The sequence below is a fragment of the Pseudorca crassidens genome, chromosome 11 (assembly GCF_039906515.1).
Source record: "Pseudorca crassidens isolate mPseCra1 chromosome 11, mPseCra1.hap1, whole genome shotgun sequence".
Classification (NCBI taxonomy): Eukaryota; Metazoa; Chordata; class Mammalia; order Artiodactyla; family Delphinidae; genus Pseudorca; species Pseudorca crassidens.
Genome location: NC_090306.1, coordinates 16036276 through 16052850, shown reverse-complemented (window position 1 = coordinate 16052850; position 16575 = coordinate 16036276).

Below are 16575 nucleotides of genomic sequence, written 5' to 3'. Positions count from 1 at the left end.
ACGTGTCTTAGAAAATGAACAAACTAGCTAACCAGCCCAAGAAAAACCACTGAAAAGCAAAAATCAGAATCTTGGAAAAATTGTCTCTGCTACTTCAAGCTTGACAGTTTGCTAATACTTAGCTTTTTTTTCTGATGAGAACAGTGATGATGCTAATAAATCTGTCTTTTATAATAGTTGATAAAATGTGTCAATGTTTGGAAGATCTGTATAAGTCAGTGAACCAATATTTTCCAAATGAATAATGCATCATTTTATAAAAGGATGCATAAGCAAAAGGTCCATTTGAATTGCAAAATAGATCTCAATGCAACAGAATACCAAAACTCTATCGACATGGTTTAAGTTCCAACTTGTGGTATAATATTTTAAAAACTACTAGTTGCTGAGTTTTAATGTAATGTCAAAGAAGGATAATGACAATATTCTGAAAAATCTACTAAAATACTTGGTACTTTCCAACTACACATCAGCGTGAAACCAGATTTTCTACATACACTTCAACCAAAACAATACACCATAACAGATTGAGTACAGAAGCATACATAAGATTTCAGCTGTGTTTTATTAAGCCAGGCATTGAAGTGATTTGCGAAACATGTAACAATGCCAACCTTCTCATGAGTAGTTTTTGTTTTGAAAAATTATATTTATAAATGTGATATTTATGTTAACATGTAATGAGTTTATTACTGTTACTTTGAAATAAGATAAACATTTAAAAAATATCTCAGCTCTAATTTCTAATGCAGGAAACATGGGTTGGAATAGCTCACATAAACACGGGCCCTTTGGGATTCTGAGTACTTTTTAAGAGCATAAAACAAATCCTGAGACAAAGAAGTTTGAGAATTAAACTAAGTGTGTTATATAGCTTGACAATTTAAAAGTCTGTCTTGGGAAATAATCCTTTAAAATGTAGGATTAAGTGGACTCACCTCAATATAACTGAATGTTTCTTAAATATATCTAAAACCCTGCATTATACATTAGCTAGATATAGAATTCTGGGAAAATCTTGTGCTACCTCCTGTGACTTTCATGTTTTCTAATAAGAAGTTCATCCTCAATGAAATTATTATTCCCCTATATGTAAAGTGTTATTTTGCTGTTTTCAAGGTTTATATCTTTTGCTAAATTGGGGAGGTTTTCAGCTGTTATATCTTAAAGTACTTTCCGGCCCTGCCTTCTTCCTCTCATTCCAGGACTCCAATGACATGAATGTTAGATCTTTTACTATAGTCTCACAGGTTTCTGAGGCTCTGTTACAATTTTTTTCAGTCTGTTTTCTCTCTGTTCTTCAGACTGCATAATTTCTATTGTTCTATAGTCAACTTCACATGTTCTTTCCTCCCCGCTCCTTTCTTCTATTGAGCTTATCCACTGAGTTTTTAGTTGCAGTTACTGTATTTTTCAGTTCTAAACTTTCCATTTGGCTCCTCTTTCTATCTTCAATTTCTCCTCTGAAATGTTCTATTTATTTGCTGAGACATTCTATTTTTTAATTTGTTCAAGCATGTGCATAATCACTTGTTGAAACATTTTTACAAGGGCTGCTTTAAAATGTTTGTCAGGTAATTCTAACATCACTATCATCTTAGTGTTGGTATCTACTGATTGTTTTCTTTTCATTTGAGTTGGGATTTTCCTTGTTCTTGGTATGACATGATTTTCTATGGAAACCTGGACATTTGGGTATTATGTTATAAGACTCTAGACCTTATTTAAAATTTCTGTTTTAGTTAGCTTCCTCTTACAGAACTCAGGCAGGGGAAGGGGAGGGGACACCTCTGCTGGTGTAAGTAAAGTCCAGGTTCTCATTCAGTTTCTGTTGACACCTGAGGGGGAGAAGGGGCTCTTTGTTAAGGGGGGTGTTAGTGGGAGTTCTGGCTCCACATTAAGCCTCTGCTGACACCCACCATGGGTGGGAGTGAGACTTCTGATTCTCTAGTGGGCCTGCTCTGACACCATGGGTCTCGGGGAAGGGGGTGGACTGCGGACCACCAGCATTTGCAGGTAGAGGTGGAGGAAGGGCCACAGTTTTTTCTGTGCTGTTTGGTTAGTGTAGAGGGGTTATTGTCTCAACATTTTCTGTTTTGCTAGGCTGGCCCTCTCCCAGTCATTTGGCTAGAAAGAGTGGGCTTTTGTTGGGGCTTCCTCTTTATGTACGTCTATCGGTATTTCTGAGTTTCTAGCTTTTCCAGTTCCACGTCTGATTTATATGAGCCAAAAACAAAACCCAAGGAATTCACCATTGAGTTGTTCCTTAGGTCCCAAGGTCTGTAGTTGTCTTCTCTGCGCTTTTCAGAGTCTTCTCATGTTTGTCTTATATAAAATGCCCAAGATTTTTAGTTGTCCTTAGAGGGAGAGATAGGGAAAAGTACATCTATTTCATCTTCCCAGGAGTAGAAGTCTCCAAATGATGGACTTTTTAATAATACCAAGGAATAGTACAAGGTAGTCAAAGAGAAAAATGAAACTGGATAAATCTCATAATGTATACTACACTCCATAAAAATATTCTAAGTGAATTAAATATTTGAATGTGGAATACAAAACCATAAAAGTAAACATGGAAGAATTAGTTTATAAGCTCAGACTGAGGAAAAATTCTTCTAATTATAATATATTTGGCAACCGTAAAAGAACATGAATTCATTTAACTACACAAAAATTAAATCTTTTATATGATACAGCAAAAGAACCCCAAATATTATAAGCTTAGTCAAAAAAATCAAATGGCAAACTAAAAGTATATATTCCCAATTTATGTCATAAAGAGTCAATCTCCTTGACACACAGATAGCTACCAATTAGTAAGAAAATCATCAATAACTCAATAAAAAATAGGCAGAGAATATGAAAAGACAGTTCACAGGAAAGCAAATACAAATGGTTCTCAAATAATTTAAAAGATACTTAACCTCATTCATAATAGAGAAACACAAATTTAAAAAACACTGGGAAAACATTGTCCTCCACCTCTTTGAGACTAGCAAAAATCCAAAAGTTCATAACACATTCAGTTAGTACAAATCTGGGGAAATAGTTTCATCCATTGCTGGTAAGAGCATAAACTGGTACAGCCCTTTGGTGAGCATTTTGGTAATATCAAAATTACTTCTAGGAATTTATCCTAAGATATAATTGCACGTGTGGAAAATGATGCATGTATGTGGTTATTCATTGTAACTTTTTTTTAATAGCAAGAGATTGAAAACAATCTGTGGTTAAATGAAAACATGTGTGTAATATGCTACTACATGTATTTTTAAAAGAGGAGGGAAAATCTACAATTTTATTGGCTTGTGTTTAAATTAAAATTCTTTGTAAGAATAAACAGGAAACAAGTAAGAATGACTTCCTGGGACCTGGGAGAGGCAAGATATTTTCTGAGCCAATAGAGGACTTGTGGGAAGGCAACTTTTCATTGGATACCTTTTTGTATTTTTGATATTTGGATCATGTGAAACAAGGAAGAAAAAAGAGGAGGGAGAAAGAGAGAGGAGGGAAGGATGGAGGAAGGAAGATTTAGGAGACTTACGGGGACAAAAGGACAGGAAAAAAAAAAAAAAAACTAGCATGAAGAGATGGCTGCCAGAATCCAATTAGTGATTATTTAGGCATCACAAAGGGGGACAAGTTGATGATATTGAAAGGAGAGTAAACAATAAGGTCCTACTGTAGAGCACAGGGAACTATATTCAATATCCTGTGATAAACCATAATGGAAAAGTACATGAAAAAAATATACATGTATAACTGAATCACTTTGCTGTACAGCAGAAATTAACACAACATTGTAAATCTACTATACTTCAATAAAATGTTTTAAAAAAAGAAAAGGAGAGTGCAGCACAAAGTTTGCTAAGAGGGTAACATATATATTTTTAATACACAGTATGTTGACCAATGCAAATTACATAATCTGTATGTTCAGTTTTGTTCTTCTACCAAGTGATAAGCACAAAGGTGACTTTCTTTTCATAGACAGGTAAAGCTTTGAAAAGCACTTGCGAAATGTAGTTGACTCGAAAAGTCGGGAATGGATTTAAGATTCCGGTCCTGAGACCTAGTCCATTATCACACTTACCCATTCCATAAAATGATACTCCATAATATCAGCATCAGACAGTCACTGTGGGCCACAGATCATGCAGCATGTATCTGGACATACGGAGAGAGGCCAGTCAGAGATCCCTGAACATTAACTTTGCTCTTTACAGGGTAAGAACATGGTTTTGATGCTGGGGTTGACTTAAGAACCAGGAAGCTCCCATTACCTGCAAACACACCCTTTCCTAGGCATATTAAGTCTGCATACTACTTGAAGAACACAGTTAAGTCCCAAGTGAAAAAGAACTGTGGCACCACTGTAAATTAAGCTTTTCAGAGCTAGCGAGACCCTGCCTCATGCCTGGAAGCTTCCTGGCCACCCCATTCCCCCACAGCAGAGATTCTTGTGGACCTCAAGGAGTGCCGTCAAGGTGGGCTGCGGTGTGCCTATTCTCTGTGGCCACCGACTGTAGGTGAAGAGCTGTATCCTTTGTCAAGTGAGTCAGAAACTTTAGCAAATCTGTAAGTGAGACAGTGAGTGAGTGAGAGGGGGGGGGGTGGGAAGAAAGAAGAGATGGAGTGAGAGAAGAGAGAGGGTAGAAAAAGGGGAGTGAGAAAAAGAGAGAGAAGAGAGGATGAGGAAGAAAGAGGAGGGAGAGGGGGAGGAAAGAGGGAAGAGGAGAGAAGGAGCAGGGGGAGGGGAGAGACAGACGGGAAGAGAAGAGGGAGAGGACAGAGAAAAGGGAAGGAGAGAGGAGAATGCCTACTGGATGTTTGATGTGCTCTCCTACATTGTCTAAATTGAAGTATAGTTAATTTACCATGTGTTAGTTTCAACGTACAGCAAAGTGATTCAGTTATACATACATACATCTGTATATTCTTTTTCAGAGTCTTTTCCCTTATAGGTTATTACAAGATATCAAGTATAGTTCCCTGTGCTATACAGCAGGTCCTTGTTGTTTACCTAGTTTATATATAGTAGTTTGTATATGTTAATCCCAAACACCTAATTTATCTTTCCCTCCCACCACTATCCTCTTTGGTGACCACAGTTTGTTTTCTATGTCTGTGGGTGTATTTCTGTGTTGTAAATAAGTTCATTTGTATCATTTTTTTAGATTCCACATATAAGTGATATCATATGATATTTGTTTTTCTCTGTCTGACTTACTTCTCCACTATAGTACTCTGCCCAGGATGGTCCATGGCAACTGTGGAGTTTTTTGGGTTTTTTTTCTCTCCAAGTGATGACCTGCCTCCGGGCATGACTTTTTCAAGATACCTTCTTTACTTCATCATTTCAAAGTAGTTTATTCCTAACGCCCTGATGATTGTTATTCTTCAGTAATTTCCACTGAAGACAAGTAGAACCACTATAAAAGTTTTACGTTAGCATCTGGAAGGTTAAACTGCTCTGGTATTTTTGTAATACCTCTAGAATATCATTTGTCAGTAATTTAGGGTCAAACTGTTCAGTGTAGTAATGAACACACATACACACACACACACACACACACACACACACACACAAACATCTAAAACAAAACATATTTCTGAGACATACCCAGCACAAACACAGGGAATGCCTATATAGGCTGGTGCTTCCCCAGTATCCTGCTGGTGCCTCACAGTAACCCTCCAGGGCAGGTGTCTTCCCCACGGGTTACACAGGAGCCTATGAGGCTTGGCAGGGTGAATTATCCAAGTTGGCGAGCAAAGACGTCTTTCACATTTACGCCTTTTTATTTGAGCTCATATTCTTTCATATTCATAAGCTTTCCTCGGTATTGCTTTTATTCTGGTTTTTTTTTAACCCTTACTCCATTGTGACCTAACATCCCACACTGAGGTTTATCTCACGTGCAGACCATACAGCTAATTTGGTCTTCGAACTCTAACAGTAAGGAAATAATTTTCACAAGTAAGCAATCAATAGGTCATTGTTCCGTGTTCCTGCCTGGGTTCGGAGGCAATCTGCCATGTCTTTGGCATCTTTGCTTGCAGAACTTCTGATAACAGGAGCTGTGATTTATTTCTGAGCTCCCAGAATTACACATCCTTGAACTCTGCAGATCCCTATTCTCTCCTTTCTCCGTCCTGAGCTGAAGCCTGTAACTGAAAAATATACCATACAATTTTTAAAAATTCTGCACCAGAATGCTTGAACACGCACAGGAAAGTTCAATATCAATTTGGTTGGGAGAGGTGCAAAAAAAATGCTATTTGCTATACACATTGGATTTGTGGTGTGCAGTAGATTCCAGGAATAATCACAGGATTTGTTTAATGAAAGCTATGACAAAACGGAATATTGGTGTATGCTACCTCAGGGTAATTTTTCACTTATACATCCAGTAAGCATTTATGGAGTCTCTGCTAAGTTCCAGAATTATGCTGAATACAATCTAGATAATACAAAACAAAACCTGATAACTACTGTGTGATGCCTACTGGGGAAACATGGTGAGAGCGTCAGGCAGGAAATTCAGATGCCTGAGTTATAAACCTATCTACAAATAATTGCTGTGTGATCTTGGGCAGGTCATTAATCTCTGTAGTTCTTTTTCCTCAGCTATAAAATAAGTCTCTTTCAGGGCTCAAAGTTATATGGTCTGCAATAGGTGCTGAAAAACTAACAAAGTTGAAAAATACAGATGTTTGCCTACAGACAAAATGCTGGTGGAATTCCAAAGTTAAAGAAAAAAATCATAGGACCCACTTTCAGTACTGCCTGATGAATTACTAGATCCTTTGAAATGTTTATCTTCATTTCAAGAGTCATCCCCCTGGTCGGGAAGGGGGATACGATCTCTATAACATATAATTGCACTAGAGGTAGATATTAAGGAACCACAATTAAGACTGCGTTAAAAACAGCAACAAGGGCTTCCCTGGTGGCGCAGTTGTTGAGAGTCCGCCTGCCGATGCAGGGGACACGGGTTCGTGCCCTGGTCCGAGAGGATCCCACATGCCGCGGAGCGGCTGGGCCCGTGAGCCGTGGCCGCTGAGCCTGCGCGTCCGGAGCCTGTGCTCCGAGACAGGAGAGGCCACAACAGTGAGAGGCCCGCGTACCGCAAAAATAAAAAATTAAATAAATAAAATAAAAACAGCAACAAACAAATACCATATGATTTCACTTATATGTGGAATCTGAAAAATAAAAAAAGTGAACAAACATAACCAAACAGAAACAGAATCATAGATGCAGAGAGGTACAAACTTCCAGTTGCAAAACAGATGAGTTAAGGGTATGAAATGTACAGTGTGGAGAATAAAATCAGTAATTACGCAACATCTTTGTATGGTGACAGATGGTTACTAGACTTATCATGGTGATCATTTTGTAATGCATAGAAATATTGAACCACTATTTTGTGCACCAGGAGCTAACATAGTGTTGTAGGTCAATTATACTTCAACAAGCAAACACACAAACTCATAGAAAAAGAGATCAGATTCGTGGTTACCAGAGGCGGGGAGTGAGAAAGGGGGGAATTGGATGAAAGTGGTGAAAAAGGTACAAACTTCCAGTTCTAAGATAAATACTAAGGATGTAATGTACAACATTATCAAGATAATTAACACTGCTGTATGTTATATATGAAAGTTGTCAAGAAAGTAAATCCTAGGAGTTCTCATCATGAGGAAAAAAATTTTTTTTCTTTTTCCCTTATTTTTTATCTACATGAGATGATAGATGTTCACTAAACTTGTGATAGCATTTCATGACGTCTGTAAGTCAAACCATTATGCTGTACACCTTAAACTTATACAGTGCTGTATGTCAATTATATCCCAATAAAACCGAAAGAGAAAAAACAAGCAACAAGAATGAAACTGTTAAAAACAACAAATGAATCACTACCTCTCTATTAGCAAGATAATTTTGTCTATTTTACAGTGCAAAAGTTATCTAATTTAATTTTCCTTCCATCCTCGGCAATACTGGTTTGTCAGATCATGTCTCTATTTTATGCTACTAACACCCTTTGGCACCAGAATCCACATTTGGAGTTTTCTTATCACATTATCAAATAAGTAATTTTTTTTTTTTTTTTTTTTTTTTTTGTGGTACGCAGGCCTCTCACTGTTGTGGCCTCTCCCGTTGCAGAGCACAGGCTCTGGACGTGCAGGCTCAGTGGCCATGGCTCACGGGCCCAGCCGCTCCGTGGCATGTGGGATCTTCCCAGACTGGGGCACGAACCCGTGTCCCCTGTATCGGCAGGCAGACTCTCAACCACTGCGCCACCAGGGAAGCCCCAAATAAGTAATTTTTAATAATAGAAAATGTTACTGGTAAGCTTGAAAAAATAGTTAGGACCTAAAGATAATCTCAAGACTCTAGCTAAGAAGTATTCTTATCACTGTTTCTCACATGGAATCCCTCTTTTTTGTGCTTTTGTTTTAAATCTTTCCAACCAATTTTCTTTTGTTATTTTTATTTGGAATTGTATGAAGTATATGAAATACTGTACCAAAGAAGCTGTTTTGAAAAATCATTTTTAAAATTTCCAAAGTGTGTTCTGCTCTACATATAGTACTAACGATGAAGGCTTGCTTGAACCATGAGCATTACGACTGTGAGCAAAAATGTGATTCCAAGTCAAAGTATCCATAAAAACTTCAAAACTCAAATATACTATGATTTATCAAGATAATTGACTCAATAAAACAGAGTTCTATTCCCAGAGATCATTTGTCAGAAGGGTTCCTACTCCATGGACAGCAGAGTTTATCTCAGTAGGCCAAAACATCAGTGATGTGTACGATTCCATCTACAAGAAAGAGGAAATAAACTAGTCCTATAATTACAGTCATGAAGAACAAAACTTAAATCATGCTGACCCTTTTTTAAGTTATTGAAGAAATCAAGGAGACGCTGGAAAGTAGACTGTAGCCAAAAGAGAGGAGTAATTTTAAGCAAATAGTATCTTAGCAAAAGCAGAAAAATTATGTTGGAAATGAGTCTGAAGATACTGCTTAGAGGAATGCTTAAAAATACATTCTTGTGTATACGCACACTCACTGGCAAACAAAGACACTGCTCTCAGAAAGTGACATGCCCGTCTTATCCTGGGCACTTCCTTCTCACTGTTATTTAACAAATCATCAGGTAGAATCCTCCTACTTCACTTTGCTGCCTTTAGTCGGGATGTGAATATATTAAGAACAAAAGCATAAAATCCAAAGTTCATATTATTTTCTTGATTCACCTTGAAGTGATTCCTTTCATACAGACTATAAAGTAAAATGATACATAGGAGAATTAAATAGGCTGATGCAAAGTCATTTTTAAACTGCAATGACTTAACTTAGATTTTCTAACAGCAGCATAAAGGAGATCTTATATTCCAGCTATAAAGATATATATTTGCTTTAACATAGCCAATCCACTCTTGCTAATACTTAGCGTCACTGTGGAGAAAAGTCACCCCAACTGGACTTCGTGTGACAAATATCTGGACAAATGAATTCCTATACGGCAACAAGAGAATATAATTGCTAAAAATATAAAATGAGGGCTTCCCGGGTGGCGCAGTGGTTGAGAGTCTGCCTGCCGATGCAGAGGACACGGGTTCGTGTCCCAAACCAGGAAGATCCCACATGACGTGGAGCGGCTAAGCCCGTGAGCCATGGCTGCTGAGGCTGCGCGTCCGGAGCCTGTGCTCCGCAACGGGAGAGGCCACAACAGTGAGAGGCCCGTGTACCACAAAAAAAAAAAAAAATATATATATATATATATATATATATATATATATATATATATATATAATGAGAACATCTTAGGCTGCATTTGTAACCTTTTAGCACTCAAATATATGGAGACGACAGTACTCTCCTGGTCACACCACATATGGAGCTCTGGTTTTCGTTCTAGAAGTGACATTTTAAGAGAGACAATAAATAATTGGGGCAAATGCAGAAAAATGTAACGGCATAATATAGGAGCTTGAAGTTATGCTGTAGGAGGAGTGATAGTAAAAACCAAAGGTAGTTGTCTTCGAAAAGAAGGGGAAGGAAGAAGTAACTAATTATTGTGTACCCACCATTTCTGAAGCACCCTGCTAGATAATTTCAGCAGAGGAAAAAACCACTAAACCACATCTGCTTTCTAAAGAGGCTTCTGATCACTAACAGAAGAGCTCATCAGTGGGCCATTTCATTTATTTGTAATATGTAAAATGAGCTAGGAGCTGAGTTTGGGAGTAGGGACTGGAAATAATTACATTAATTCTAATTAATAATAATATTTTGTATTAATGATGCAGAATCATTATTAAAACAGAATGACTTTTGTAAATACCAAAGACAATCATTAAGGTCAGGAGTTATGAGGAACAGAGAAAAAGGAATTGAGAGGCAGGGGAGACTTAGAGACAAAGGAGGCACAGTTGAAACAAAGTTAAAAAGTAAGGGAGGAGACCTTAAAGATGGCGGGGGAGTAAGTATATTCTTGGGTGCTCATTCCGTTAAAGAAGTACACACATTAAATTAGAAAGAATATTGGGGGCATCCTGGCCTCAGGACCTGTGTTTTTAACTTACCGGTACCCGATAAACGGTAATCGTGATGATAATAAACAATTACAAGGCGGACCTTCAAGATGGCAGAGAAGTAAGACGTGGAGATCACCTTCCTGCCCACAAATACATCAAAAATACATCTACACGTGGAACAACTCCTACAGAACACCTAGCAGAAGACCTCAGACCTCCCCAAAGCCAAGAAACTCCCCGCGTACCTGGGTAGGGCAAAAGAAAAAAGAATAAACAGAGACAAAAGAATAGGGACGGGACCTGCACCAGCGGGAGGGAACTGTGAAGGAAGAAAGGTTTCCATACACTAGGAAGCCCCTTCGTGGGCGGAGACTGCGGATGGCGGAGGGGGGAAGCTTCGAAGCCACGGAGGGAAGCGCAGCAACAGGGGTGCAGAGGGCAAAGCTGAGAGATTCCCGCACAGAGGATCGGTGCCGACCGGCACTCACCAGCCCGAGAGGCTTGTCTGCTTACCCGCCAGGGTGGGTGGGGGCTGGGAGCTGAGGCTCGGGCTTCGGTCACAGCGCCGGGAGAGGACTGGGGTTGGTGGCATGAACACAGCCTGCAGGGGGTTACTGCGCCACAACTAGCCGGGAGGGAGTCCGGGGAAAAGTCTGGAGCTGCCTAAGATGCAAGAGACCGTTGTTTCAGGGTGCACGAGGAGAGGGGATTCAGAGCACTGCCTAAACGAGCTCCAGAGATGGGCGTGAGCCGCGGCTAACAGAGCGGACCACAGAGACGGGCATGAGATGCTAAGGCTGCTACTGCAGCCACCAAGAAGCCTGTGTGCGAGCACAGGTCACTATCCACACCTCCCCTCCCGGGAGCCTGTGCAGCCCGCCACTGTCAGGGTCCCGTGATCCAGGGACAACTTCCCCGGGAGAACACACAGCGCCTCAGGCTGGTGCAACGTCACGCCAGCCTCTGTCGCTGCAGGCTCGCCCCGCATCCGTACCCCTTCCTCCCCCCGGCCTGTGTGAGCCAGAGCCCCCGAATCAGCTGCTCCTTTAACCCCGTCCTGTCTGAGCGGGAACAGACGCCCTCAGGAGACCTACACGCAAAGGTGGGGCCAAATCAAAGCTGAACCCCAGGAGCTGTGTGGACAAAGAAGAGAAAGGGAAGTCTCTCCCAGCAGCCTCAGGAGCAGCGGATTAAATCTCCACAGTCAATGTGATATACCCTGCATCTGTGGAATGCCTGAATAGACAACAAATCATCCCAAAATTGAGGGGTGGACTTTGTGTGATTTTGTTTGTATAGTTTTGATTTTACCATTTGTCCTAGGGTTCTGTCTGTCCATTCTTTTGTGTTTTTTTTTTAGTATAGCTTTTAGTGCTTGTTACCACTGGTGGATATGTTTTTTGGTTTGGTTGCTCTCTTCTTTCATTCTTAAGTTTTATTACTTTTAAATTTGTTTATTTTTAATAATTTTTTTATTTTTTAACAACTTTATTTATTTTTTTCTCCCTTTTCTTCTGAGCTGTGTGGCTGACAGGGTCTTCGTGCTCCAGCCGGGTGTCAGGACTGAGCCTCTGACGTGGGAGAGCCAACTTCAGGACACTGGTCCACCACCGACCTCCCAGCTCCACGTAATATCAAATGGCCAAAGCTCTCCCAGAGATCTCCATCTCAACGCTAAGACCCAGCTCCACTCAACAACCAGTGAGTTACAGTGCTAGACACCCTATACCAAATAACTAGCAAGACAGGAACACAACACAACCCATGAGCAGAGAGGCTGCCTAAAATCAAAATACAGTCACAGACATCTCAAAACACACCACCGGATGTGGTCCTGCCCATCAGAAAGACAGGATCCAGCCTCATCCACCACAACACAAGCACCAGTCCCCTCCACCAGGAAGCCTACACAACACACTGAACCAACCTTAGCAACTGGGGGCAGACACCAAAAACAACAGGAACTACAAACCTGCAGCTTGCAAAAACGAGACCCCAAACACAGTAAGTTAAGCAAAATGAGAAGACAGAGAAACACACAGCAGATGAAGGAGCAAGGTAAACCCAACAGACTAAACAAATGAAGAGGAAATAGGCAGTCTACCTGAAAAAGAATTCAGGGTAATGATAGTGAAGATGATCCAAAATCTTGTAAATACAATGAAGAACATATAAGAAACGTTTAACAAGGACCTAGAAGAACTAAAGAGCAAACAAACAATGATGAACAACACAATAAATGAAATTAAAAATTCTCCAGAAGGGATCAATAGCAGAATAACTGAGGCAGAAGAACGGATAAGTGAGCTGGAAGATAAAATAGTGGAAATAACTACCACAGAGCAGAATAAAGAAGAAAGAATGAAAAGAATTGAGGACAGTCTCAGAGACCTCTGGGACAACACTAAATGCACCAATGTTTGAATTACAGGGGTCTCAGAAGAAGAAGATAAAAAGAAAGGGACTGGGAAAATATTTGAGGAGATTGTAGTTGAAAACTTCCCTAATATGGGAAAGGAAAGAGTCAACCAAGTCCAGGAAGTGCAGAGAGTACCATACAGGATAAATCCAAGGAGAAACACGCCAAGACACATATTAATCAAACTATCAAAAATTAAATACCAAGAAAAACTACTAAAAGCAGCAAGGGAAAACCAAAAAAGAACATACAAGGGATTCCCCAAAAGGTTAGTAGCTGAACTTTCAGCAGAAACTCTGCAAGCCAGAAGGGAGTGGCGGGACATATTTAAAGTGATTAAAGGGAAAAACCTACAACCAAGATCACTCTACCCAGCAAGGATCTCATTCAGATTCCACAAAGAAATTAAAACATTTACAGACAAGCAAAAGCTAAGAGAATTCGACACCGCAAAACCAGCTTTACAACAAATGCTAAAGGAACTTCTCTAGGCAGGAAACACAATAGAAGGAAAAGACCCACAAAAGCAAACCCAAAACAATTAAAATGGTAATAGGAATATACATGTCAGTAACTAACTTAAATGTAAATAGATTAAACTGCTCCAACCAAAAGACATAGACTGGCTGAATGGATACAAAAACAAGACCCATATATATGCTGTCTATAGGAGACCCACTTCAGACCTAGGGACACATACAGACTGAATGTGAGGGGATGGAAAAAGATATTCCATGCAAATGGAAATCAAAAGAAAGCTGGAGTAGCAATTCTCATAGCAAACAAAATAAACTTTAAAATAAAGACTATTACAAGAGACAAAGAAGGACACTACATAATGATCAAGGGATCAATCCAAGAAGAAGATATAACAGTTGTAAATATTTATGCATCCAACATAGGAGCACCTTAGTATATTAAGGAAATGCTAACAGCCGTAAAAGGGGAAATCGACAGTAACACAATCATAGTAGGGGACTTTAAACCCCACTTTCACCAATGGACAGATCATCAAAAATGAAAATAAGGAAACACAAGCTTTAAATGATACATTAAACAAGATGGACTTAATTGATATTTATAGGACATTCCATCCAAAAACAACAGAATACACTTTCTTCTCAAGTGTTCATGGAACACTCTCCAGGATAGATCATATCTTAGGTCACAAGTCAAGCCTTGGTAAATTTTTTTTTTTCTTTTTCTTTGCGGTACGCGGGCCTCTCACTGTTGTGGCCTCTCCCATTGTGGAGCACAGGCTCCAGACGTGCAGGCTCAGTGGCCATGGCTCACGGGCCCAGCCGCTCCGCGGCATGTGGGATCTTCCTAGACCGGGGCACGAACCTCTGTCCCCTGCATTGGCAGGCGGATTCTCAACCACTGTGCCACCAGGGAAGCCCCTAAGCCTTGGTAAATTTAAGAAAATTGAAATCGTATCAAGTATGATTTCTGACCACAGTGCTATGAGACTAGACATCAATTACAGGAAAAAATCTGTAAAAAATACAAACACATGGAGGCTAAACAATACACTACTAAATAACCAAATAACCACTGAAGAAATCAAAGAGGAAATCAAAATTTACCTAGAAACAAATGACAATGAAAACACGATACCCAAAACCTACGGGATGCAGCAAAAACAGTTCTAAGAGGGAACTTTATAGCAATACAATCCTACCTCAAGAAACAAGAAACATCTCAAATAAACAACCTAACCTTACACCTACACAATTAGAGAAAAAAGAACAAAAAAACCCCAAAGTTAGCAGAAGGAAAGAAATCATAGCGATCAGATCAGAAATAAATGAAAAAGAAATGAAGGAAACAATAGCAAAGATCAATAAAACAAAAGCTTGTTCTTTGAGAAGATAAACAAAATTGATAAACCATTAGCCAAAGTCATCAAGAAAAAAGGGAGAAGACTCAAATCAGTAGAATTAGAAATGAAAAAGGAGAAGTAACAACTGACACTGCAGAAATACAAAGGATCATGAGAGGTTACTACCAGCAACTCTATGCCAATAAAATGGACAACCTGGAAGAAATGCACAAATTCTTAGAAAAGCACAACTTTCCAACACTGAACCAGGAAGAAATAGAAAATATAAACACACCAATCACAGGCACTGAAATTGAGACTGTGATTAAAAATCTTCCAACAAACAAAAGCCCAGGACCAGATGGCTTCACAGGCGAATTCTATCAAACATTTAGAGAAGAGCTAACAACTATCCTTCTCAAACTCTTCCAAAATATAGCAGAGGGAGGAACACTCCCAAACTCAGTCTATGAGGCCACCATCACCCTGATACCAAAACCAGACAAAGATGTCACAAGGAAAGAAAACTACAGGCCAATATCACTGATGAATATAGATGCAAAAATCCTCAACAGAATACTGTCAAACAGAATCCAACAGCACATTAAAAGGATCATACACCATGATCAAGTGGGGTTTATCCCGGGAATGCAAGGATTCTTCAATGTACGTAAATCAATCAATGTGATACACCATATTAACAAATTGAAGGAGAAAAACCATAAGATCATCTCAATAGATGCAGAAAAAGCTTTCAACAAAATTCAACACCTTTTTATGATAAAAATCCTCCTGAAAATAGGCATAGAACACCAGTCAGAATGGCCATCATCAACAAATCTACAAACAATAAGGGAAAAGGGAACCCTCTTACACTGTTGGTGGGAATGTAAATTGATACAGCTACTATGGAGAACAGTATGGAGGGTCCTCAGAAAACTACAAATAGAACTACCATATGACCCAGCAATCCCACTACTGGGCATATACCCTGAGAAACCCATCATTCAAAAAGAGTCATGTACCACAATGTTCATTGCAGCTCTATTTACAATAGCCAGGACATGGAAGCAACCTAAGTGTCCATCAACAGATGAATGGATAAAGAAGATGTGGCCCATATATACAATGGAATATTACTCAGCCATAAAAGGAAACGAAATTGAGTTATTTTTAGTGAGATGGATGGACATAGAATCTGTCATACAGAGTGAAGTCAGTCAGAAAGAGAAAAACAAATACTGTATGCTAACACATATATATGGAATCTAAAAAAAATGGTTATGAAGAATCTAGAGGCAGGACAGGAATACAGACGTAGAGAATGGTCTTGAGGACACGGAGAGGGGGAAGGGTAAGCTGGGACGAAGTGAGAGAGTGGCATGGACATATATACACTACCAAATGTAAAATCGATAGCTTGTGGGAAGCAGCTGCATAGCACAGGGAGATCAGCTCGGTGCTTTGTGACCACCTAGAGGGGTGGGATAGGGAGGGTAGGAGGAATATGCAAGAGGGAGGGGATATCGGGATATAGGTATACGTAGAGGTGACTCACTTCGTTATAAAGCAGAAACTAAGACACCATTGTAAAGCAATTATACTCCAATAAAGATGTTAAAAAAAAAAAAGGAAGTACGATTTAAGCAGAAGAAAACTTATTGGGGTGGTGGTGAAGTTGGGAGGAATGATGAGAAATGGAACTACAAAGTTAAACAGGAGCTGTGAGATAGGGAAATTAAGTCACATGAAGGAGTCTGGATTTTATCCAAAGTCTG